This window comes from Dermacentor andersoni, chromosome 1 (assembly GCF_023375885.2).
Source record: "Dermacentor andersoni chromosome 1, qqDerAnde1_hic_scaffold, whole genome shotgun sequence".
Lineage (NCBI taxonomy): Eukaryota > Metazoa > Arthropoda > Arachnida > Ixodida > Ixodidae > Dermacentor > Dermacentor andersoni.
Window position 1 is genome coordinate 384,699,119 of NC_092814.1, and position 27,807 is coordinate 384,726,925.

The 27,807-nt window shown below is 42.4% G+C and overlaps 1 long non-coding RNA gene across 2 annotated transcripts in view; it reads right to left on the bottom strand.

Moving 5' to 3' along the window:
* Positions 1–27,807, bottom strand: part of LOC126518616 (uncharacterized) — a 52,111-nt gene that overhangs the window by 22,080 nt on the left and 2,224 nt on the right. For both annotated transcript variants that reach the window (XR_008609944.2, XR_007596433.3), the window contains one exon: positions 5,662–5,943. This is a non-coding gene — a long non-coding RNA (uncharacterized lncRNA). The remainder of the gene's footprint in view (positions 1–5,661; positions 5,944–27,807) is intronic.

Below are 27,807 nucleotides of genomic sequence, written 5' to 3' on the forward strand. Positions count from 1 at the left end.
GTTTTGCTGTATTACCTGCTGAGGACTTTACCTCCGACGCTCCAGAAGCCATCAGTGCCACGTTTAACTGTCATAGGGAGCTGTTGCTGGCTAAGGTAAAGGCGGTGGCAAAGCGCATGTGCAACAGACTTAATCTACAAAAATTAACGAAGGCCTTTGAAAACAGCAAGCGAAATCATCTACAAGTTTTCTTCAGTGCCAAAATGCATAAACCCGGTGTCCCATTACAGTTGATTGTGTCAGAAATTTATACTTGGCAGAATTGGGGGTATTTTTACAGCATATGTTGGGCCTTCTGCCTGTGAGCTCAGACAGTGTAATTGATTTTTTGAAATTACATTCTGACCGTGGCCATCAGGTGTTTTCTATCGATGTTAAGGAGCTTAGAACTACTGTATTTACTGCCGTATTTACTTGAATCTAACGTGCACTTTTCTTCAGATATAACAAGTCTCAAAATTGTGTGCGCATTAGAATCGAGTATGACCCGAAATCTGTGTTACCATATAGCCATTAGCATTTTAAAAATGGCCGCCTCATAGGCGCTTCGAGCCTACCTGAAGTACGTGTGTTTTGGCAATCCTTCCTTACTTTTGCTATCCAAAACGGGATGCAAAACGGGATGCAAAGTAAGGATTCAAAACTGCTATCCTCACTTTTCATATAGCTGTCTACTAATTTGCAATCATAATCTATGCTTCACCTTTCGGGCAAAACTGCGACTTTATTATTTATCGCAACTTTAGCGCATTGGGAGTAAATCTTGTTTTTTCCAAATGAGAGAAAGTTGTATTTCTGTATGAAAGAATGAGGTGCGCGGTACTGTAAAGGACTTTTTTTTTAGGTCACGGCAAACGGGTACATGTTACAATCGAGGGCGCTTTTTTTTTCCTCTTTTTTTGGTCACGGAAAACGGGTGCGTGTTATAATCGAGGGTGCGTTACAATCGAGTAAATACAGTAAGTTTCTTGGAGGCGGCATCATGCGACTCATAATTATGTTACATGAATGCGCAGCTCGTTTTCTTCATGTAAGCGCATGTGCAGTCTATACTTTTTCACATATATAAACCGATTCAGGGGCACAATAAATTTAGTTCAAAGTTTGCGCTTGGTGTGTGTTCTCTTACGTCCGTGTCTTTTTTATTACGCAATAATGCTTGAGTAAAGCAATTACACATTACTGAGAATACTATTGCAATCACAAAATCAGCCCTTGCTGTTAGTGAGTCAGTTGCTTTCCATGACACTGCATGACAACATTGCGGAAGTGAGAGTAAGCCATTTTTTGCTGTGTGTGATAGTAGGCAGTAAGTTCCCTGCTGCATGCAGTGTAGTATTATTTGGCTCACATGTTCATAGCTGCCTCTAAGACTGATCAGCAACATTTTCTTACTATGGTCAAAAAGTGTTTCTGGGCCCCTTTAAGAAAACTGATGACATCTGGAATTCTTGGCTACTCACAGCGATGGGATTAAAAAACGACAAGGCGTGTTCAAATCTCAAGTCACAGCAGCATTTACATGGAGGGAAAATACAAAACTCTGGGTGTGAGGCATAACTGATATTTCCAGAATTTACTATCGTGCTAAACATAAGCAACATAAGCAAATGAAGCCTCACCGGCACACGTGAGCAGATAATTGTGAAAATAATTTTGCACTAATTAGCAAGTTATATATTTGAAGCAATAGTAATTAGGAATAAGAAATATGGCACCAGCAGCCATAAATACACCATGCAGGCATAGCAATCAATCAAAATCTCAATAAATGAGCTTTCAGCTGGTTATACCGGGTGCTTTATTGCAATGTTAACAGAACATTTCAAAATCGACATGGCATATAGCACAAATCTACTCATTGAGGTGCATTACTCAAAGAGGCGGACATTACACAGATTGGAATTTATACGCACAATTGACTAAATAACTAAATTTCCCTAATAAACTTTTTAACAAATTACTCTGGTGCACGTATCGCAATGCACATATAGAAGCCAGTGAATTCACAAGGCACGTCCACTTGAAATGAATTTTGAAACAGGCACCAGTTGTGAGTGCCGTCCAACTCGTGGCAAAAATGTTCCACTAAGTTTGTTTACCAAAATGCCTTCTTACACATTGAAGCTCAGACATTACTGGAACACCAATCAATGCATTTCGCCGCAAACTTTGGGAATGCTCATCTCAAAACTGGTGTCATCTTCAGAATTCGTTCTAAGTGGATGTGACTTTAGATATCTAGGGCTACAATTCATAAGTTGTAACTTATGCCACAAAGTAATTCTTCAAAAAGTTATTTAGCAAAAATTTGTTAATTAGTCAAATATTCACTTCAATTTCTTGTGTAAATAATGTCTGCCTCTGAGAGTAATCTAGCTCAAGAAGTAGAATTTTGCTAAGTGCCGTGGCTGATTTTGAAAAGTTCTGTTAATAATAAACTAAAACACACTGTATTGCTACATTGAAGGGCAATGTCCCCAGTGATAATCAGTAATTATGCTTGGTTAAAGCTTCATAGATATTCACATTCAATGTCATGACGGATTTGAAGCGAAACGTCAGAGTGATTCAATGATGACCACTAAGTACTGGTAGGCTTCGACCACAAGTGAATACTATTCACATTTTCTAATACGCCATTGGTAGCCTCCAATCAAACACATTGCCACTGGTGCAAATGAAACTGTCATTAAATGAGCAATTAACGGAATAATATTTATTTATTTATTACATACTGTAGACCCTTGGGTCCGAGCAGGTGGGTGGTTTAAAAGAACAGTCATAATACAGAAAACGACAATACAAACTGTTTGAACAAATAACATAGATGATAAAACACAAAATATCAACAATGGAATCTGTTTCAACATTAGTGTAATAAGATATAATACAACTGAGTACAAAACAACAACGGAATCTGTTTCTAGATTAGCGCATTAATAGTGCTACAATAACAGATGTTAAATGGTGCAACAGTGATACTTCGGTGTGGTAGGAGAGACTAAGATGTCTGGATTAATTCGTTCCAATCTAAGACTGTGCATGGAAAATAGGAATACATATAAGTGTCAGTTCTAGCAAAATAAGGTGTTAAAGAGTTAGGCTGACAGTGCCTTGTGGGTCTGGTTAGTAAAGGTGATAGGTACGGTGATGGATCTATCGCAAGTTTGTGGTTAAGAAGCAGTGAAAGGAAGTCGATTCGGAACTGTTTTCGACGCGTTTTAAGAAGGGGAATGTCATTGGCTATCATTATTTCGGATGGAGAGTCAGTTCGTGAAAATTTGTTTAAATAAACTGGACTGCTTTCCTCTGTATTCTTTCAAGACACTTAATGTTTGTTTGAGTATACAGGTCCTATACAGTAGAACCCCGCTGTTACGTTCCTCACTGCTGCGTTTTCCCGGCTGCTACGTCGTTTTCATCCGGTCCCGGCATAGCTTCCATAGGATCCAATGTATAAGGAACCCCGCTGTTACGTTGTAGCTGTGAAAACGTTCCCGCATGATACGTCGCAACTTAGCACCCCGAACCCGCCTGGGCTAAAGTAGACAACGCGCTCCAACCGCCATTTTGGCTTTTGACGAGTTTTGGCTGGGCTTGGCCGGGCTTGGCTATGGAACTGGCTGCAAGAAGCCGCACGCCAGTTCGAGAGGCCGCATGAGGCCGCCACTAAGTGGCCATTCGTGAAAAATGATCTTACTATCATCACTGTGATTACGGTCACCGCTTGGTTGTTGGACGGGTCGACTCACGGAGGAAGGAAACTCGGGAGAGGCCCTGACGTCACTCTTTGTGAAGCTAAAGTGAAACCGGAAGTTGGCGTTGCTCGTGGCGTTGCTCCGCCTATCGGGCGTGCTCTCCTCTCTTGTTTACGTTTCTCCCACGCCGCGCTGCGCGCAACCGGGCTGCTCGGACGCGCGCGCTCCGCAGCAATACTAAACAATCGTTAGCACGTTAGCATGATTACGCCAAAGAGGGCAAAATTTCCCGCGTATATTCGTTCGTCCGTTGCCATTGCCGTGGCGCGGTGACGACAAGGAGCACGAGCCGCATGATGCCGGGAAGTTGCCAAATCCTAGCTTTGGAGAAGCCGTCGCGGCTCTGGACCTCCTCCGCAGGTACGTCGCACCTCACAGCGACGCTGACAGCAATGCGGCCTTCCAGGGTATTGAGAAACGTGTGGCGATTTATAGCGAGCAAAAGAAACGGCAAGCCACCATTCTGGATTTTTTTAAGTCCTAAGCGCACTCTGTGGAAATAAATTGTCTATAGTTGAAGCTGCACTTTTTTCATTAATTTTCGGAGCTTTCCTCACTGTTGCGTTTTCCCGGCTGTTACGTTTTTTCGCCCGGTCCGGTGAAAAACGTATGAACGGGGTTCCACTGTACTGCACTGGCGTATTCTAATTTGGGTCTGATTAAGGAATAATAGCATAGTAGTTTAACATTGCTTGGGGTGGTTTGAAGTTTATGTTTCAGGAAGCAGAGCTTTGGAAAGGCAGATGAACAAATATTGCTAACATGTATATTCCAGGATAAATTAGTTGTTAATGTAACACCTAATTATTTTAATTGTCGACTTTTTTCAATGACGATGGGCCAAGTCTGTAAGTAAAAGACAGAGGTGTTTTTTTACGTGTTACAGGGAGGAAAACCGTTTTGTCGGTGTTAACAACCATCCCCCAATCTTTGCACCACTTCAATATGTTATTCAGGTTGTTATTTAGCTCAATTTGATCATCGGAACAAAAAATTTCTTTGAACAAAACGCAGTCATCTGCAAACAGCCGGATTTGCACGCCAGGAGTTACAATCGTTTACAATATCGTTGATATAAACCAAGACGAGCAGGGGGCCCAGTACACTACCCTGTGGTACCCCTGATGTGACTGGGAGACTGCCAGAAAGCTGTCCTCCAATGTCAGTGTGTTGCTTCCTGTTAGTCAGGTATGCAGAAATCCAGTTTACAAAGCTTTCAGTGATGCCAAGGATTCTAAGCTTTAAAATTAGTTTATCACGCGGGACCTTATCAAAAGCACATTGAAAATAGCCTAATTATAGGCCCTATAGAACGGATAGCAGCCGCACTTTGCCTAGTGGATGGCCAGATTGCTCTCGCTTTTAGTCTTCACGTTATTAGCGTTCTCGCACTGAAATGTTCTACAAAAATGTCTTCATGTACTTTTTTAACTAGTTAATCGTGTGACTCATCAGTTGGCTCACCTAGACCATATATATTTTGTTTCTGTGCCCTCTGTTCTCTAATTCATTGATTTGGTCCCGAAGCACCAACAGCTGAGATTCAAGTTTCGAGACGATTTCATATTCTCAACCTTCATGGCTAGAGCCTTCAGCTTATGTAACTGCTGATCGATGCCATTCATATCCTCAGTTATTCTGGTAAGCTTGTTTTTATTTCCTTCTGCGTTTACTGTATGCCCTCAACTATCGAACTGATAATTTTTTGAACTTGCAATAATTCGGATATCATTTCCCTCACAGAAGGCCCAGGATTGGCCTCGATGTCACCACAAGATGACAAATCATTGTTGGCTGTCAAAGCACAATTTAAGAGCCTTTTCACGCACAGTGGGCGAGGCAACAGCACTCGGAAATGGTTGTCGCTTCAGTAACAACTCGCAGGCAAATAGCCACTAACCTGGACAGCGAAGGAAAGCGGGTTTCTAAGCATGTTGCTGCCAGTGCTGCTGCCGAGCCCACTGATGAAGAGCTGGCTTGATGGATTTCTCACAGCCGGAAAATGGACCACGTGACATGGCGTAGTTGTGATCGGTATCAGAAAAGGCATTATGACGCAGGGTTTATCGGGAACAGTGCAGTCGGTCAGTGCTGATGTTGCTGTGTCGAGCCCAGGCACGCAGTCCACATGTCTCGCCGCCGGGGAACCGTAATGCACAGTTTGCAGAATTCTGAGAAAAACCTGGATAGAGAAGCAAAGCGGGTTTCTTAGCATGCTGCCACTGGGCTTACGTTACAAAAAAGAGTGGGCTATGCGAGAGCTGACAACTGTGAATCCTGATTAGACACCAGAAATGTAAACTGAATCTTTTGCTCTACTAATTGAGCTGCCATACATCTGCAACTTTATATATCACAAAGTCATACTAAATAACAATAACAGTAGCACCGGGTGCCGAAGTAGTTTTAACCGAATTTGTATAAACATTTAATAATTTACGTAATTGACTATTACATTTTTGTGCTGGAGCTAAAGAGTTGATATAACTGATGATTTTGCACAAACTGTGCGGAAAAAATAAACGATGCAACCTGAACCGGCAGTTGCCCGTCAGCGACACTTACTATGAGTGGAAATGTCAAGCATATCAAGCTCACTCAGGCACAATTGAATGTCCAGCCGCAAAGGCAAAAAATTTTGTTGACTTTAGAAGTAGAGAGTTCCTTTTCTTATCAATAGTCATGCCAGCTACACTTGAAAGGTGCTTGATTGGCTCTAGTTTTGTTCCCCCACTGGCTAAAAGTGTAACACACATGAATGACTTCTGTCTTGAGTTACACAGGCACAGTCGTAACCGGAAGAGATAAGTTCAATCTGTTGAGTTCCCTTCGTTGCTGTTCAGCAAGTGAAATGGGCATCGCCGCCCCAATATTTGCCTGAATTTGCTTCTAAACTCTTAATTGGAAGGGTAATTGTGAACTATGAATTCAATCAAGTGCACAGCCTAAGTAGCCGGGCTGAGAAATCTTCTCTTGACTGACAAATTGACCAGTTATAATTTTTACAAAAATTAAACCAGCAGCCATTATGACTTATCCACTATCATGTGAAAGGTCATGTTGACGTGAAAAAACTGTTGAAAAAACTTGCTGGCAATTTTTTTTTATTCTAGGCTACTTTTCGCAGCTACACAAAAAACTATTTAGCTCCGCTGTCCATGACACTTGTCAACTGACTGAGCAGGTTTATGCATTATGTCCAGCTGCAGTATTGTTCAGTAACCACTGCATGACATCTTGCATGTCCACTGCCCATCATTTGATCACCTGCAGTTCAGCTTTAAAATGGCACATGAAAAATTGAAAAACAACAAATGACAACAGATTTAGCCAACAGACATTGAAGCCAAGGTAAGCACAGAGAAAATTAACTCTTTGTGTTGAAATGCAGAAATAAAAAAAAAAGAGAGAACGTAGATGAAAATACACCTTGCTGCTGCAGGAGCCGAGCCCACATCACACTACACATGTGACGCTCTAGCATTCAGGTAGAGCAGCAGCAATCCCACCATCCAGTTTCTGGACTATTATGTTTGTATTAGGTTTTTCCACTTTACTTAATCCAAAGGCCAGTACATTTAATCCACGTGACAACCTAATTTATTCCATGCACTACATATACAAATTAATTCAACTGCTCGTTATTTTAATCCAAGCACCACTTACTTTAACCTTAATGCTAGTCAATTGAATCCAAATGTCACGGAACTTATTATATGCACAACATACTTTAAAAACTTCTGAAGTTCTCACCAAGAATATTTTGTGAAACTGTTAGGAATTGAAAGCGATTTTTTTGAAATAAAAGGGCAAGACAGGAAATGTATAGCTTTAATCCAGAGTGGCACGACAAACATTTCTGGAGGCTTTTTTTTTTTTTTTTTAACAGTGACACGGCAGGCAGCAACTGATGTGTAAAAAATGGTGAAGAAATGTCAGCCCAACACCAAGAATTGAAGTGGTTTTCAATTGAAAAGATATTGTATATTTGAATGCTGCACCAATTTTAATTTTTTTTCTGGGTACAATTTGTATTTGCCTAACAATATAAACTCAGTGCAGTGTGCACAGTGTACTGAGCTGTGAGAATCAAATCAAAACAGAAATGCCTACGCAGTTGAAAACAAGAAGGGAAAACTGAGGGGCTCAATTTTCTTTGGTCCACTCATTCTTCTTGCACAGTGATGGTCTCAACTTTGTCAGCCTTGATACCATAAGGTGCCAAACGAGGGTTTATTGACCATTTGTCTGCTGTTAAGTTCATGTACTGAATTAAATGGTAGCATAAGAGCACCGCACACATAATGCGGAAGATGTGGCCTTGGCCCCCGGTGGCAGCAAGTTGTCGTTCTGTTCCCTGTCATCCCTATTTTCTATACTATTGGTACATTTTGAATTAAAACCACAGGCCATTTCCTTTCTGTTTTCCTTGGCCTCACTGTTGGCTTCATATGGTTGAAAGGTGGTAGAAACAATGCACCGTGAACTAGTTTGTAGCAGTCTGCTGGGAAGAACACCCACACAGCTTTTTTTTTCTTTCCAACACAAGTTCCATAGTCCTACCCCACTTTGCATATACACCACTCATTTGCAAATGTTACCGAGCTAACATGTTTTCAGACTGTTAGGAAGCAATGTATGCTTCTGATTCAATGGCCTCTAAATTAGTAAAATGCCACGGCTATGAAGAGCTTAAGAGTGGAGGTCTCCAGCTCCATTCTCACTAAACAAGAGTTATGTAACCTACAACTAAGTAGCGCACAGGTGCTTTGTATATTCTGCCTCCATCCAAAGGCAGTTGCCACTGCTGGCAATTGAACCTTGTATGGTTATGTTCAACATAACACTAAACCGCGGTGGCCAGTAGCAAGGATTTCAGACAATAATTTTCATAACTTCCTGCTCACATGTAGTCAAAAAAAATTTTTTTATGTGCGGCCGTCTGCTGTGTCACATAAAAAAAAACAATCCCCAAACTTTTTTTGTTCCTTGAGGGAATAAAGCTTCTGGTCCCCCATGTCGCCCTTTTATTCTAAAAAAAAAAAAGTATCAACGCCGAACGATTTCAGGAAAATTTGCTTGGCTTGAACCATGAGGACTTTTGAAGGATGCTGCATTAGGACTATGTTCTCTGGTGTTTAGAATAAATTGACTCGTGTAGGTATTAAGTGGTGCTCAGAATAAATTGAGTGGCACTTAAATTAAAGTGACCAGCAGATGGATTAACTTTTACGGCACCTGAATACACTGTCAAACAGATTAGGTTGAGTGGGATAACCTGAAAGTCTACTGCTGGGACTGTTATAGCCAGTACCAGTAGCCATAGTATTATAACCAGGACAAGATCTAGTACATATACACATGTGCTTGAAGAAGTATATGGGGTGGATAGCCACCGCTCTAGCTCAGTAGCAAAACATTGCATGTGTAATGTGGAAGGTATGGGTTTGGGTCCCATCAGTGACAAATTGTGTTTTTGTCCACTTTCATTTCCCTTCTCCTCATATTTCCACACATAAATGATAAGAACAGTTCATTTCTCCTATGCGTTCCCTGGCTTCATTGTTTGTTCACTTAATACAGCTGTAACTAAATAAAAATTGAGGCCCTCATCAGTACTACCTAATCTTCTCACAGCAGATTTAGAAGTTGCAGAAATAATAGAGGACAAAATGAAAAGTGGGGGCGTGTTACTATTACACTTGATTGCATGCCTGTTCACAGCCTAACTACAACCAAACTTTATGTTTAGAAGTACAGCGATACTCAACTAATGAAACAAGAAAGCACTATACATGACACTAGTTTCAGGCAAGCTTTACTGAGAGCAGGCAAATGGTTATATAAATAATCACTGGAAAACCTTGTTACGGGGGGGACGCGGCACTTGAAAAAACTATTTCATTTTTTAAACAATTTGAATAAAAGTTGCAGAGTGAATGTATTTTCACCCAGCTAACCTCAAAAATGTAATTTTTTTCAATGGTACATATTTTTTGTGATATTCAAAACAAGATGTACTTTGTTTAGGACCTAATTAGCTGATTAACAGCTATTTTCACGGCAATGTGCAGCACATGGAATCAATGCCTAATGTTCATAGTCTGGTGTAAACTATTAATCGTTGTTTTAGACCATTTTGAAGCGACATTACAGGTTGTCAAACTAAGTGATAACAAATGCCCAACTTCACATTTTTCTATTATCAAGGTGGACATTTCTTATGACTAAATTTAAAAACATATAACTTCGCTCAAAAATAGCCAAGAACAATTTATAGCTTACGACACACTATGAATGTTCAGATCGATTCAGTGTACTCTATGTTACCATGCAAGTTGTTAATTAGCTCATTAGGCCCTAAACAATTAAAGAACATCCTCTTTTGGATATCATAAAAAATATTTATCATACGAAAAAATAATTGTATCTCTGGAATCAGCTGTTAAAAATACGTTAGCTGTGAAAATTTCATTAAAAGTGTTTAAGAAAATAAGAATATAAAAGTGCCTCATGCCCCCCTAAAAGAACACTAAAGGGAAACATGATTTGACCTATGTTAGTAAACTACTTTTCCAAAACACCAAAAAAGCCACTCTTACTGCAAGAGTGCTCTTGGTGGGCCAGAAAAAATGCAAAAATGAAAAACAGGTGGCCTTGAAATTCCCACACCAGCTCACTGCGGCATCATCGTGACAGAATCTGCTCGTGCCTTGTTAAACCGATAAAAGTGAACTGCTATACACTGTATTCTAAAAGAACTAAAGACTAAATTTAGGAAGCTAAGCTTCAAGAACATTTACTGAATCACAATGGCCGAAATGCAAAAAATTACTTTGTAATCTGTGACATCACTGTGACACCACAGACTGGCCCTAGGGTTTCTGCTTGAAAGTCAAAAATGAAAGCATCATTTCCTCTTCTAATAATCAAGTTATTGCCGCTAAATCAAAGAAAATAAAGTTCATTTAAGAATATTTTATCAATCTAAACTGATCCAGTGCTTCTGTCCCTTTAATTACCCTTTCATTTCACAAGAACAGTACTCAGCAAAAACAGCTGCAAGTACATCTTGTCAATCATGAGTGATGAAACTACAACAAACTTTCAGAAAAAAAGTTTAACCCTAGCAGCAAATTAGCTGACCATTCTGCCATATTATATTATGGGCAACCAGAGACTGGGTTATGAGGAACATTGTAGTGGAGGGCTCTGTATTAATTTTGACCACCTTGAGGTACTTTACCGTGCATGTAAATCCACGTACATCAGCAGTTCTGCATTTTACGCCCACCAAAACGCGAATGCCGTGACGAGGCGAAGATCTCCAGCACACCATTAAAGTTTGTATCGCTCATGACCAGGAATCAAACCATGACCACATGCTCAGCAGCACAATACCAGAGCTACTGAGGAGGGCAAGTAGCCTGCAAGTATAAATTCAAGGCACTAAAGAAGTACACAAATTGATTAGTGCTTCCAAAACCTTTTTTTTTCCTACAGGGTGTTTCATGTAACTTGAGCCAAACTTCAAAAATATGCAAATGTCACGTAGCTGGACCGAACCGAGGCGATGTTGTTTGCCGTCGCTTGGAGATAGACTATTTTTTGCATTCTGCCTCGTTAGATAATCAGTCTTAATTAGTTAATCAACTTCTCAAATATTATTAGATGAAAATTGTCAATGAGATAATTATAGAACAATGAAAAACTCCTGATACAGCTTTCTGTTGCTCAATAAGTGCTACATAATAATGCTCAATAAGTGTTTTTCCGAGCATGTAAGAAGCCCGTGAATACAGGCAAAATTTCCATGCGACTGGCGCTCGAGGCACTTTGCGTGCATTTGCGAGCTTCTTTCATGCTTTCTTTTTCTTGCTTTTCTATTACGCTACCCCAAACCATGAATCTAAACCAACTTGCCCAATTGTCTGCTCTGCTGAACAAATTAAGATGTTGAACCAAAGCTAACTTGGACCAACCAGCTCATGTCCCGCCAGTGAAGTTATGGCCAAACACATGAAAATTAAGCATGGAAGACAATTGCATGCTTCAATGTTTTGGGGCTGGTTTTGCTTCATTAAAATGCTCGCTTTCCAGACTAGGAGCACCTCCAAACTACCAGTAAACCAAAACTCACGGAAAGGAGCAACACCCGATTAATACGTGTTTCACACAAACACACACATAAAATAAAAATTGTGCATGCATGGTTGAACCTGTGCAATAAGCAAGTTATCTCTGAATGCAGCAGCTTTAAGATCAATTAGGCAAGCAAGTTTTCACCACCTTAAACGAAAGAACATGCTTTTATTGAGTTGTCTCGTAGTAGACCATGATGGCAGGCCTATATGCACCTACGTTCCCCGCCCAAAAATAATTGTGAACCTACAGTTCACAATTATTTCTTGTTCATTTCTTGTGCAGTGGCATGGTTCACAGACGGCGCCAAGTAATTGTAATCATATCAATGTGCGTTGTGGCTGGCAGCGCCTTGGGGTCTTAACTCGAATATGCAACAACGTGAAGTACAAGCTCATGCAGTTGCACAGTGAATACTTTTCTTTATAGCAAGCCTGTGTTATCTCCACAAGCCTGTCCATGTAGGAAGGGCAAAATTTGGGGCTTCTAACTTTTGCAGTCACACAACTTCTAGAGCAGACACAGCAAAACACACAAGTGGGCTGCCTAACAATGGTGCTTCTTAAAATGGCTTGTTGGGCTAGTTGATACATGATTATGCTAGGAGAATGCTACCAAACTTGAAAAAAAAATGAAAATAAATTGAGAGGCAGACACAGACAAAGTGAAAGGAAGGCGAGTTGTTAGTCCAGCCACCTTTCTATCGCGTTGTCTACGTCTGCCTCTCGATTTTTTTTCTATTTTAAATTTGGTGGCATTCTCCTAGCATAATCAATGGTGGATGGTCAGGACAGATGACGGATGTGACGTCACATGCAAATTATATGTATAGGCAGACAAAATGGCTGACGTGAAACAAGTACCTAGCTAGCCCCCAGCTAGGCTCTCTTCTGCCCTGGAGTACTTTCCATGCCTCACCACATAACTATATAACCGCTTACTATATCCTGCAAGAGAGATGCTATACACTAATGTTCTCCTCAATGGTAAAATTAAAGGAGTCCAGAACCACGCCTTGGGCTTGGCGAAAGATATAGTCCGCGGAGGGCATGCAGTGCTGTGAATAGCTCAGTCAAGTTTGGAGCTCACAGGCGGAGCGTGAAGTTGCCTTTCTCTCAAACGCTCTCCTTTCAACACAAGCCTGCTCCTTGCTCTCTTCTGGATGCTTTATTACATCATATAGTAGATTCCCAAATGCAGCTGCCATTAGCCAATAGCTGACATCAATCAAAAAGGGTGTTTGGATCAGTGCACTTCATCCTACTGTTACTGTGTATATTTATTCATGAAGTTAAATAAACAGGCTGAAGTAAGCAAAAATGTGCCTTCAGATTTTTATAATAATTACATCCGGAATAAAACAACTATCATAAGCTCAATAAGGGCTGCGGCAGCCTGCATGGCAAATAAACTTTGGCTGCCCTGCTTATCAGTGTCATAGCAGTCGGACCTCACCAATTTTGACTAGTTTTGAACGCTCAACTAGTCTCGATCGACGCAAAATTTAAGGTCACACCATACTCACGCTTGCCTTGAGTAGACGCCTGGGCAGACTAATCGACAGTGCTTCAAAAAATATGCATGTTGGATGTGGCTACTATCTGGTAGTCAAGCTTGTGAAGGACAAAGCTGGTCTGCACCACGCAGAAAGGTCAGACTGCTGCATATGAGGGCGAGCACACGCACTCTAGCCCTGTCGTGCACAAAGCAAACGCTACGCATACGCACTATGGTTACATCTAGCTGCAGTCTGCTACGTAGCATAGATGCCATGGCCGCCGCGGGGTGCCGCGATGAATCCACTGGCTAAGTGCACTCCGGCTCGCTGAGAGCAATCACATTTGGCTTACGTTTGGCACGTCGCAGGCGCCAAAATTAGAAGTGGCGTCATTAACATCCAAAACCAAATTTGAACTGTGCGCCATGTTTAGAAGGCGTTGTGGGCACACCCCACAGTAGCCTTCATCGAAGGAGTGGGAGCACTGTGGAGGCCGTGTGTGATTGCCAACAACTCCGCTTCTGCTGAACACATTGAAGTGGTTTTTGTGGCAAAATATTTCCGAACTAGCTTATTTTTATTTCAAATGCCCTTCTCCACTTCAGAAAAAAGTGGTTCAAGGCCCCTTTAACGACCCTCACCTACCCTCGCCTTCCCCTAAAAATTGGACAGGCATTTTAAGATTTATTTGATTGCTTCGTAATGACTTTAAGAATAATGCCCAATTGTCACCCCACAAGTTTTGAAGACTATAAAAGCCAGAAAATTAAGACCCTTAATTATAGTGTGCCAAGAAAACGGCACCATGTTTGTATATCTGAACAGTGTCACGGAAATGCGCCTAATTTCCACCAGCTTGAAATAATAACTTTATTTGAAGCTGTGCAGACTGTAGATCCCCTATATGTTAATATCATAAAGAAATTACTCGCACAAGAATAAGAAAACTAAGCCTAGCGCTGAAGTGGAACAACCAATGGTTGTTGACCACTTTCTTGGTTCGTGGAACTACAGCACCTGCAGAAAAATTCAGCTTCTGCAATCAATGTCACAGACAATGCTTGTACCAGCTTTTACTTTTGGCAGTGGGTGAAACCGCAACTTTATCAATATCACTAAATTCCCCAAACAACCAAACTCATAGTACAACAGCTTGGCATGTATACACATCAGTATAGAAAAGGATTGGCTCAGAAAGTAACTTCCCCGAGGAACAACCTTGGTTTAAATGCATCAAGTTCTTGCTGGAAAGCACAGCTGTTGGTAGCTGTTTGACCCTGCCTAGGATCATGGCCGCCTCCACTGTTGGTACTGGTGCTGTCCTTCAGCAGTGGAAGGGTGACCACCTCATTTGTGCTGCTTATGCATTAAGAAGGTGGATACCACACTAGACCAATTACACAGCAAGTAAACGGAATGCCTCAGCCTGCATGTGGGCATGCGGACACTTGCATGTGTCTATTCGCCCTACACATGGATTACCAGGTTTTGGCGACACCCCTAAGCACCAGAGAAGTGGGTTGTCAGCAATTCAGATTGCCTGATGAAGCACCATGCCACTGGCTTACAGCTACATTATAAAATTCGGAGAGGCCAAGAAGAATGCTGTAGCATACACTCTCTTCACATTAACATACCCTCAGCACATCACGCACAAAGACCCAGAGAAAGTGCATGAGTCATCCTGTGGCACTCACCCGAATTTGTGAGCGAAACCCTACAGGATCCTTTGCTGCAACAAGTAGTGAAGTGGGCAATTTTACATCCTGACATTGCAATGTTGCAATGCACAAAGCCTGCCAGCTGGAGTGTGCCCCCTTCTGCCATGTGCCAGATGAATGCTACTATGCGGGAACAAGTCTGCAGTGCCACCATCCCTGATGAGCAAGCCAAGGTGCATAAGTTGCACACAGGCATCATCCACACGAAACTGCATGAGCATTTTTGGTGGTCAGGCACAGATACAGAACAAAGGTGGAAGAGCTTATCAAGTCGTGCCCCATATGCCAACCTCTGGACAAATCAGCCAAGCCAGTCACACCACCGCTGCAGCCTGTGCATTTTCCCTACACGCTGTGCAAGATATTTGCCACTGACTTGGTTGGTTCATCAGCAAATGCCCTGCACAATTTTCATTTTGCTAATACTCTGACAGACAACTTCAGCAAATAACCAGAAGCATGTTTCAGCCTCAGTGTGGCAGCTGACACTGTGACATCTTTCTTGCGAAGTGTGTTCAGCCATGTAGGCTATCCCGATGAACTTGCCAGTGATCTCGGTTCACAATTCACAATTGTAAAGATTGAACAATCTTTTAGAGAACATAGTATAGAGCGCTCCTTCTCAATGATTTATCACCCACAGTCAAACACACAGGTTGAACATTTTAACCATGTATTGAAGCTATTAAAGGTGTACATTCAGGCCTGCCTGAAAGAGCGCGAGCCTTTCAAAGAATTTGTGACTCGGAGCATACCAGTGTACACCATATTTGCCAGCAGGGCACAAACCAGTGCTTCTTTTACACTACTGTCATCCCCAGACAAAGCGTGACCTAGTAGGAACTCCTGATTACAGTCGCCGACCGATTTTTCGGACTCCAAAAATTCCGACATGCTCGATCATTCAGTCTGCTTTGCGGCACCGCCATTCTCCCCATAGACCATAATGTAGAACAACTGTCGAAAGTTCGGACACCTTCCAACCTCTCGTCTGACTTTTCGGACACTCCTTGAGCCAACTTGATCAAAAGTACCATGCACCGCCTCTGACCGATGCATGGTTCGACTTGCTGAACGCCATTTTTGTTTTGAACGGAGCTTCCTTGCTGCCCCACGAAGTGACGCTACTGCAAAATCCCTGCTCATCATCATCGTTTCTGCCTGGTTCGTGGCTACAGCAGTTCCGGTCTCAGCTTAGTAAGCCATGTCAAGACAATCCAGCAGCTGATTTGTTTCTTCCTTCGTGCACGATGCAGCAAGTAGACCACGTTTTTCGTTTGTGCGCCTGGTGTCGGCGTGATGGCGTAGTGATGTTTGCTTTGTGTGCCGTGTCGAGCTTGCGGTGATCCAACGCGGCCTACGGAAACATCGCGTCAAGTGTCTCATGGCGCCGAGAGTGCCCGTGCAGACTGCGCTGGGGAACGCCGGCAAGTGGGTGCCAGGAGGCCTAGGATTTGTTGCCTTCCAATGTGCTCCCTACTGACGCCGAAAATGTTCTGCCGAGACCTGCACAGTGTTTGCATTGCCATTCTGGACACCATCTCATTTGACAGTTTCACAGGTGCTGACACTGTTGTACTGACATGCGCAGAACTCGACCACGGCGAGATCATTCGTCAGGTTTCTGCTGCACCACCGGACAACGACTCCGAGTCGAAACATGACGCACCATGTGCTATGCTGCCGTCGCATGCAGAGTGTGTACAAGTAGACTGTGCTTTCAGCCGCCTATAGTGACCGTACGACTCTCTCCGAGATTCAGGCTTATCTGACTGCGCGTAAACGGAACAGCGTGCAACAGAGCATTCACGATTTCTTCAAGCCTACTGCCGAGCCCGAATAAGTGCGTGGAAATAAAGGATTTCTTTTTTTTTTTTTTCTTGATCTGCTTTTTCGGACACCTGTTTATTCGGACATTTCCACAGTCCCCGTGAGGTCCAAATAAACGGTCAGCGACTGTACCTACATATTTACAAACCAGAGGACAAATTGCAAGCAGGGATAGCATCAAATGCCAAGCAAACAGTACACCGACCAGCAACATGGTGCAAAGGATGTGCCTCTGCAGCCGGGAGAGGTAGCTAGGGTGCAAATACCAAGTCGCATGCAGAAAAAAAATTGTAGAGATCCCACGCACTGTGGGAATCTATGTAAGTGAAGCTTTCAAAGCTGTTTGCTTTGATTGATAATAATTAGCGGTGATGTTGACGGCAAATGTTTAATTTCTTCAATGTTTTGTCCAACGCAAGAGTGGTGAGTTGATGTTAAACGTTATCTTGAGTGCACCACTGCTGTTTGTCTGCATAGAACACAAAGGGAGGGGTGTTTGCTTGAGGCGTTGTGCGCCATATTTCATAACCTCTGAGAGGGCTGAGCATTATCATTGCCTGACATGGCACATCACATCGTGGCAGAAGTATGAAACTTGAATTGGATTATGGGGCTGTACGTGCCAAAACCACAATCAGATTATGAAGCATGCCGTAGTGGCGGACTCCGGATTAAGTTTGACACCGTGGTGTTTTTTAACTTGTCCCTAAACAAAATGCACAAGCATTTTTTATTTCGCCCCCGTCGAAATGTGGCTGCCTCGGTCAAATCCATGACCTCGAGCAATATGCCATAGCCGCAAAGCTATTGCAGCGGGCATAGAAGTATTGATATTATGTGTGACCACTTCCATCGTGTCACCTAAACCCTTAGTTAATGCGGCTCTGCTTCTGCTCGCCCTGCATAAGTTGTCCGCTAGACATATCCGCATGGTTTTATTTTTCAGAAATAGCAAAACGCAGCGTACCATACCTTGAACTTATCGAGTTTATCGAGCGTTTTCTCACCTTCTCATGTCACCTTTTCCCTATCATTCCCCCCTCCCCCCTTGTATTTGTATGGGAACTGCGATCGTAGAGTGGCAAGGCTGTTATTCACTCGTTTCGCGACTGCGTGGGTACTACCCATTCCCTGCCCCCTCTCCTCCTTCCTCTCTTCCATTCTTTCTAGCTTCCCTCTGGATTTGCACGTTGGTAGAAAGGTAGGTGCTTGCAGGGGGTCATGAATAATTACAGCTGTCAAGAGGCTAAAGTGGCGATAAAACGGTAGCTCCAGAGGCTATTGTGAACATTCAACACGGTGCAGTTCAAACGAGTTCCTCCCATCTTTTTTTCTTCTCTGCCTTGCTTCTTCCATGTATATCCACGCTCTGAACCACCTTCCGACACGGTGTGCCGGACAGCAGCGCCACAGCAGCAGCAGCAGGGGGAAAGTCGGAAGGAAAAGGCAAAGAAAGCTTCACTTAAAAAACAAGCTACTAAGATTCCTTCACAGTGTATCGGCATCATCAGGATTGGGGACGTTGTTTTGCACAAATAAGTTCTAGTGACATGTGCCAAATTCACTATTGAACTGCTTTTGATCGAAGACTTTATTCAGCACAGTTTCATGCCTTTGTTGCGGCACACCACAGTTGTTAACCGAGTTACACATGACAAAGTAGTGACCTGCGAATTCACACTGAATAATTGCTGCAAAGAAACAAAGATCATAGGTGCAGACAATTACGGTGTTTTTCACTGGTTGATCTGGAGTGGCCGCCGAAATCCTTGAGCAAGCGCTCGGGTTTCTCAATTCCGAATTGGCCAGCAGAGCGCAAGAACGCTCCGCGGGGGATCACACAGAAAGTCTGTCTAAATGTCACACAAACCGGCTCCGGAAACTAGGCCCAACTTCCGCTCTGTACGTTTCCACGGCAACCAAAGTTGCCATCCCCCGTGCGTAATTTGACCGTGGCAGTCACAGAGTCCATAATTTCGATGTTGCACCCGCAAGGATTGTGCATGGACAACGTACATAGAAGAGTAATGAATGGTAATGGGATGTAGAATCAACAAAGGGAAAATAAATCTAAAAACAAATCATCCAATTGTCGCTTGCTCATGTTAGTAAAGCAGGTTAGGAAATGACACACAATCACTCTGCTTTTGATAAGTGCCTATACCTTTACCACTATGACAAATCTCTGCATGTACAACAGCTATGCATGACCTATAAAATTGCAGCTATTTCACTTTTGCTAAGTCTCTTTGTATTGTCCTCACTTTTGCTAAGTCTCTTTGTATTGTCCTCCTGGACTGTCCAAGTTTAGAAAGACACGTGTCTGCATTTGAGTTGCACAAGCAACTCTGTCAAGAGCAGTCCAAGAGCAGCTGCAATGCAAATGCCATGACGCACAGTCCGGGAACAACCCCGTCTCCCTCTTTGTGTCGAGCAGAAAGTAGACAACAAAGTCAAGCACATCACATACAGCCATCTTGATGAGGACTCCACTATATTTCCTAGCCCAGACCTCCTTGTCGCAACACCTGTCTTACCACAGGCTCTGTTCTTTTTACATTACATCCACCACTAAAAGTTTTTTTTTTACTTTTAAAAAAATTTTTATACCTATTCTGTGCATGAAATTAACCCTTTGTTCATCCTGTTCATCTGTTGTGGTGTACACATGGCACATGTGGTCAAGATGGACAGCGTGGAGACTGAAAGATAAGCTGCAGCTGATAAATATGGTTTAGACTGTTTTCCAATGCAAAGCACATCTGCTTCATAAAAACTAATCAACAATGGTTGAACAAGTCATGTCCAACATTGTAGGCTCTAGCCTAAAACATATCTTATTGTTTGACAACATTTGATTACGTCAAGTCTCCCCCTTCTTGTGAACACTTTGTCATGTTTGTATTTTGCCCAAGCCAAGCATGATTTGTTGGTGCACATCCACTCATGCCAGCTACATCTAAAATCCAACTGACAGTCCTGCGAGAATGGAGCATTCTGAGCGAGCCGAGAAGCTTCTTTGAGTACAGAAGTGTTCTCGGGGTGACTTGCACACGAAACACACGGGTGGATGGAAGACTCTATTCATCGGCAGAAGGTCAAATTCTAATGCGTTGTGCAAGTGTGGTGGGAGTTCAATGGGGTCTTAGGACTCGAAGCCTATGTTAAGGCGGTTGAGGATAGCCCTACCCGATCAAGCGTGGGTGAGGTACTCGGAGGTGAGGTGGGCCTCGTACAGTTCGGGGAAAGTGTTGCAGATTTCTAAAGCAAGTAGTGTCGCTGTGGAGGTTGTTTGTGGGAGATGTAGTGCCAACTTATATGCACGAGACACACGAGTAATTTTCCAGTATGAGAGCTAGCTATACAAGGAATAGCCAACCTCGGCAAACTGAACGTAGTATCTGCTGCAGTGCGGTGCACCATAGCCTCGAAGGCAATGTTGTAGGTGTTCTCTGGCCATGCTTTCTGTGCACTGTAATGATGCTTGTACTCACCACAAGCTTAACATGCTGCGCACAAACAAAAATACACAGAAGCCAAATCCGTGCTCTTACATATCATTTACATAATCGAAGGCACGGGTGGTAATAAATAAACTTTAAATAACATATTGGTTTCAGCTTACCAGGGAAATGAAAACAATTGATGGTGATATGTGCGGTGTCTTTTGGACACCACCCATAGACCACAGCTTGTTTCCCGAAAATAGTCAGAAAAAGTGGTGTTATCTGCCAGGCATGCAGGTCCTAGTGCTAACCATCAGGTCCAGCTAAATTTAAATAGAACTAATGAATAAGTTGATAAAATGTTTGGTCACTCTTGAAATGGACTCTCTACTTTTACCAAGCTCATTATGTTTACCCTTTCTATGTTAATTAGTATTTGCACTTAAGATCCATGGTAATCAAGCAAAGGTTTAGCGGCCTTCTCCAGGCATAGCGTCATTGCAGTAGTAGGGACTGGGCTAAGCGAACAACCATCTGCCAAGTTCCTGTACAATTTTCACACATGGCAATTTGGCTTCAAAGAAGCCGAACATGTATTTGGTGTGGCTATGAGGGGGGCAAGCCTCAGTATGTGTGGCAGAACAAAACTATAATGCAAGACCATTTTCATACAGTGCTTGTGTGCAAAGAGTGCATTTCTGGGTGTCTAATTAGTTTGCTTACTGTACCAAGTATACTAACATAACAGTGCAAACAGAAGATGCAGGAAGAGGAACACACAAGTGTTGCACCGTCTTCCTTTGCTTTCTGTTCGTGTTTTATCACATACAATATTTGCCAACTCACATGGTTCTCACCTTTTACAAGTACAGTAAAGCCTCGTTATAACGAAGTTGAAGCGGGAGTTAAAATTACTTCGTTATATACATTAATTCATTGTATCCATTATCGCATGTACTGTAACGTGCATCTCTATGAGGATTTCAAGGGGAATTTTGCTTCGCTATATACAATATTTAGTTATATTCTGTTTCGTTATAACGAGGTTGTACTGTACATACATATCAGCAGGCAGAGCATGTGAAATGTTCGAGTAACTAAAGTGCCCAAACAACGGCTAGCAGGTACAATACACTGCATGCATACTCTTACTTAGCAGTAAAATTAATTTAACCACTTGACTGCTGGGTTTTTTTTTTGTGTGTGGGCTAGTTCAATAGATATCTTGCGCTACATACAAACCGTTTCTTTGTGGTCACTTTCTTCCGATGCAGAATTCATCCACAGTTATCAAATCCCTTTGCCTGTCAAAGTGCACACGGACCTGCCATGCTTGTTTGCCGTGGCTATCCTGCTGATACAGAGCACCGATACATTTGCTTGACCTGTTATCAGAAATTTCCCTTACAAGCTTTATCTGTTTATACAACCTCCATATAGATGATACAACATGTGTGCAATGTTTGTTTTTGCACAAGTTGCTTCTTGAGAAGCAGAGAACCTGCTCAAAACACAGAACAATACTCTGGAGTGGCAGTCAAAGGGTTAAAGCAACGCTGAATGAATGCCATTGCTAACTGTAAACCAGAATTAATTATTTTGTTTATGGAATGTCTATCCACGCAAATGACATCACGATATGCTATTGAGTGAAATAAGAGTGGCTATATGATTTCTCCAGGAAACCTAGTTCATAGGTGGTAACGAGTCACCAATAATTGCTAGTTGCTTCTGAAAACCTCCTAATTTCTGTATGGTCCTATTTGCACATCTTTCTGTTAAAACTAGCACTTACATTGTTCCCTGAATTTGTATTTCACAAATGCATATCATGCTACATGTCGCACGAACAATGTCCAAGAAGTCCTCAGAATTATACATGTCACTGTTCTTCAGCTAGTGAAAGTATGTCAAACTGAATTTTATTTTGTCGTAACCCTCCATGACGGAATCTGGAATTTGGCACTACTAAGCAACCAAGATAAGTTCCATGTGATGCCTGTTCTTAGGAAGAAATGCAAAAAGTTTACAGGCAGGCACTGCATCATGCACACCTTAGGAAACTTCTTTTTGTCCACTTTCTTTCATTTTCAGTATTCATTACCGAAGTCATTAACGTTACCTATGTGTTTTCTTGAGGAACTATGTTGTTTATGTAGCGTTATGCACTTGTCTATGTGTATATTTCTGCACTGTCTCTTGCAAGCAGTTGCAAGGTATCGTTGCCAATAATTTTTTCACAAGGTGGTATCGTGGACTTCAGTCCAGAAGCCGTCATGTGTGCAGCTTTCGTTCATGGCCTCCTTTCTCTATTCAGTAGGATTAGAAGACTGCTGCTGAATTCACTACTCTCTGCTGAATTACATTGGATTGCTTTGTCACACATTCTGGTCCCACATCCTATCAGTAAATATGAATTACTAGACGTAAAGCGCCATGCAAGGAGTGTTCTACCTCAATATTTTTGTTGGTGAGTTCAGTAGCAGTAGAGATAAAAAATGAAGTGCTGAAGTGCGAGAAGGTGGAGGCGATGCGAGCTACCCCGCCCATTTTTTCGACCATGTTACGACATTCCTCTCCCACCTCCCTTTGCACAGCAAGAACAGCCTTATTTCGCCCTCCCCCCAAAATTTCCTTGCGCACACTGCGCGTTTTCAGAGGCGGTATCGTGCGCAGCCCACGCGACACACATGAGGTGGCATCGAACATATTGGCCCTGTAAACTTGGCCACTAAATTGTCATCGTTCAGGAAGCTTATGAGTAATGTGGTTCTGCAGCCACAACCTGCTGTAGCTGAAGTGCTTTCCTAAACGAGGCTCACTACTTCCGTCACAGACTCTGCCAGAGCGTCGGGCAAAGAAATAGTTTTTTAGAGGTATACACTTCACAGCAACCCTTCGACGAAAGCCTTGTCCAAGGCTCACCACATAGCTCTACTGCTGGTTCATCTTGTACTAGATGCAACAAAAAGATTGTTTCAGTGGAGGGCCCCTCAAGGAAGAACGTGATATAAATGTTGGTGTTGAATGCGTGCTGCTTCAAAATTTTGAAGTGTTTCTGGCTTGATCAATGGCATATGGAAGAAATTTTTTGCCTTCTCCCATGCTTGGAGACTTGGAGCGTACTTCCTCTATGGTACTATCTTATAGACGATATTGTTGATGACCTTAAGTACTTCACATATTCTGCCTCGTACAGTTATAGATATATATAGGAACTCTGTGCTCTACCTCCATGAAGAAAGTATTTTTCCTTTCTCCATGTCTACATTCAAGCTATGGTAGCTAGAGGGGTGGCTATGGTGGCTCTAGCCACCATACTCAAGCACTGTGGCACCTTGTATACCACAGCACTAGCACATACCCACCGCATCGGCCAAGGATCCGGCGGTGAGAACAGAGCAACTGTCTACCATTTTTCAAGTACCTTCATTTTTCATGAAAGGAAAATTGACAGCCACCTTCAATTTTGCAGCGCATTAGAATGCTTACCCATTGAAGTGCCTAAATGTGCAGTAGTTTCTCAGAAAAGTGAGTAGAAATTTTTGAAAGAATTTTTCAATCTGTGCAGTCTCTTCTTGAAACTGTGTACATATGCCAACGGATGCCGACAACATTGATTACTGGACCGATGGCAATTTCAAAGGTCATACATCAACGTACCACTCTATTCACCACAACTCCTGTCATTTGAACAAGATTACTTGCAATTACTTGCAAACAAAGAAAAGTAAGCAGAAGAGCAGAAAGTACACTTTCAGGCAAAACAATATTACACCCAAGTAAAATAACTCTGACTGCGCAGCTTTTTGGTTATGTGATGGTACACAGATTGGGTGTACTGTTTCACCGTCGAGCAACACCCCATCTCATTCTTGCACCACTTTCGGAGCCATAATAAAAATAAAATTCCTTGTTTATAGAGAACAAGCATGCTCGCTTCCGTCAATGTGACCACACACTCTTCTCATTTCCACCATAATGTCAATGCATATTCCGAGCAGTAGACAGTCCTTTTAACTCTTTTCGTACCGCGCCTATTGGGTATCGTTAGCCCGCTACCTATGGTTTCAAACGCCGGTTTGGAGGCTTTCCGTGCCACTCATGGAGACACTGCGCTATCAGATGTGAAAGAGGAGAACTATTCCTTTGTTTCCTAAGCAGTTCGCTGTTTTCCCCCAGGCGGCGATTTTTGAATGCGCTCTGATGTTTTCACGCTCGTCAAAGTAGAAAGTAAAAACTGCCACCCGCTATCTAAGATTTCAAACACCGCTTTCGAGACCTTCCGTGCCACTCACAGACACACTGTATCTTAGGACCTGTAGGAGGAGAACTATGTATTTGTTTTCTAAGCACGTCGCTTTTTCCTCACCACGCATTAATTTTTTAACGCACTCCGAAGTTTGGCGATCGTCCAAGCAGAAAGTGAAAATGGCCACCTCCAGTAGCAGCGCACGTGCTTTGAACGATCGCAGATCTTGCAATTCCGCAGCGTTTTTTAGCTGATTTTATTGATGGATCCAGCAGCAGCAAGTCTGAGGATGCTACCATTCAGTCGGACTTTGACTCTGAGAGCGACGACAACGCAAGCCGGCGCGGAACATCGGCGACCGCAGCCCAGCACGCGCCAAACTGTAGTACTTCCACTTAAACTTTTGTAGCATAATACCTGTTCAATTAATTTTCTTTTATTTTTTCAGAGATAGTGCCTCTTAGACGTCAATAAATTTTGCATATCTCATTTTTGATATAGTCTTTTCTTAGTAGATACAAGCATGTCTTTAAAAACTTTTTTCAATTTTATCCCACAATCTTGATTTTGGCAATCTATATCTTTTTTATGACATACAGGTATTCGGCCTTAACTCAGGAAGAGGACCTTAGTGTTGAAGATATGAACGACAATCTTATGGGCATCATTAAAGAATCAGCAATAGAAGTCGATGGCAAGTTAGACAGGATGCCAGTAAGCCTAAGCTATCGCAGGAGACGAAAGATCTGATCAAGAAATGGCAATGTATGAAAGCGTCTAACCCTCGAGCTAGAATATAACTGGCAGAACTTTCCATGTTAATCAACAAGCGTAAGATAGCTGACTTAAGGAAGTATAATATGGATAGAATTGAACAGGCTCTCAGGAACGGAGGAAGCCTAAAAGCAGTGAAGAAGAAACTAGGAATAGGCAACAATCAGATGTATGCGTTAGGAGACAAAGCCGGCAATATCATTACTAATATGGATGAGATAGTTCAAGTGGCTGAGGAGTTCTATAGAGGTTTATACAGTACCAGTGGCACCCACCACGATAATGGACGACAGAATAGTCTAGAGGAATTTGAAATCGCACAAGTAACGCCGGAAGTAAAGAAAGCCTTGGGAGCTATGCAAAGGGGGAAGGCAGCTGGGAATGACCAGGTAACAGCAGATTTGTTGAAGGATAGTGGGCAGATTGTTGTAGAAAAACTGGCCACCCTGTATACGCAATGCCTCATGACCTCGAGCATACCGGAATCTTGGAAGAACGCTAACATAATCCTAATCCATAAGAAAGGGGACCAAAGACTTGAAAAATTATAGACCGGTCAGCTTACTATCCGTTGCCTACAAAGTATTTACTAAGGTAATTGCAAATAGAATGAAGAACACCTTAGACTTCCGTCAACCAAAGGACCAGGCAGGATTCCGTTCAACAATAGACCATATTCACACTATCAATCAGGTGATAGAGAAATGTGCGAAATATAACCAACCCTTATATATAGCTTTCATTGATTACGAGAAAGCATTTGATTCATGCGAAACCTCAGCAGTCATGGAGGCATTGCGGAATCAGGGTGTAGACGAGCCGTATGTAAAAATACTGAAAGATATCTATAGCGGCTCCACAGCCACCGTAGTCCTCCATAAAGAAAGCAACAAAATCCCAATAAAGAAAGGCGTCAGGCAGGGAGATACGATCTCTCCGATGCTATTCACAGCGTGTTTACAGGAGGTATTCAGAGACCTGGATTGGGAAGAATTGGGGATAAGAGTTAATGGAGAATACCTTAGTAACTTGCGATTCGCTGATGATATTGCCTTGCTTAGTAACTTAGGGGACCAACTGCAATGCATGCTCACTGACCTGGAGAGGCAAAGCAGAAGAGTGGGTCTAAAAATTAATCTGCAGAAAACTGAAGTAATGTTTAACAGTCTCGGAGGAGAACAGCAGTTTACGATAGGTAACGAGGCACTGGAAGTGGTAAGGGAATACATCTACTTAGGACAGGTAGTGACCGCGGATTCGGATCATGAGACTGAAATAATCAGAAGAATAAGAATGGGCTGGGGTACGTTTGGCAGGCATTCTCAGATCACGAACAGCAGGTTGTTATTATCCCTCAAGAGAAAAGTGTATAACAGCTGTGTCTTACCAGTACTCACGAACGGGGCAGAAACCTGGAGGCTTACAAAAAGGGTTCTACTTAAATTGAGGACGACGCAACGAGCTATGGAAAGAATTATGGGTGTAACGTTAAGGGATAAGAAAAGAGCATTTTGGGTGAGGGAACAAACGCTAGTTAATGACATCTTAGTTGAAATTAAGAAAAATAAATGGGCATGGGCAGGACATGTAATGAAAAGGGAAGATAACCGATGGTCATTAAGGGTTATGGACTGGATTCCAAGGGAAGGGAAGGGAAGCGTAGCAGGGGGTGGCAGAAAGTTAGGTGGGCAGATGAGATTAAGAAGTTTGCAGGGACAATATGGCCACAATTAGCACATGACCGGGGTAGTTGGAGAAGTGTGGGAGAGGCCTTTGCCCTGCAGTGGGCATAACCAGGCTGATGATGATGATGACATCTCGTTCATAAAACTATCATGCATGAAAAGTACATTCATTCTGCCTTTTGTTTATGTTTTACACAAAATATTGAGTGCAGTAGTTCCTGCAGAAAAATAATTTGATGGAACCTACGAAAAACGCCATTTTCCCCATGGTAGGGAAAGTGCTTTACATTAAATTTACATCTTGTGTCTCCTTCATATATTCCAACTCGCTTCCTTTCTCCCATGCTTCTACACTTTCTTACTTCTATGAAAATGGTCATATCGCTTCAAGTTTCATTTAAGCTATCCCTGAAATATTCGAAATTAAATCTCTACCTTGAGCCACATGTGTTGAGACTTTGTCTTTTAATTGTAATTGTTTTGTGGATTTTCATTCCGTTTGTGATTGGTCAGAAAGTTTATTTTGTGCATTACTATACACATTTTTTTATTTCTTAAATTATGTTATTTGAATTTCACAGAACACCAAGAATTTATTGTGACAACGGCTATTTGCCAGCCCCAGCGACTGAATGACACCCTCTTCAAGATTTATAGACATAGCCTTTGGGCATCTGCCACGGCTATCAGAGGCAGAG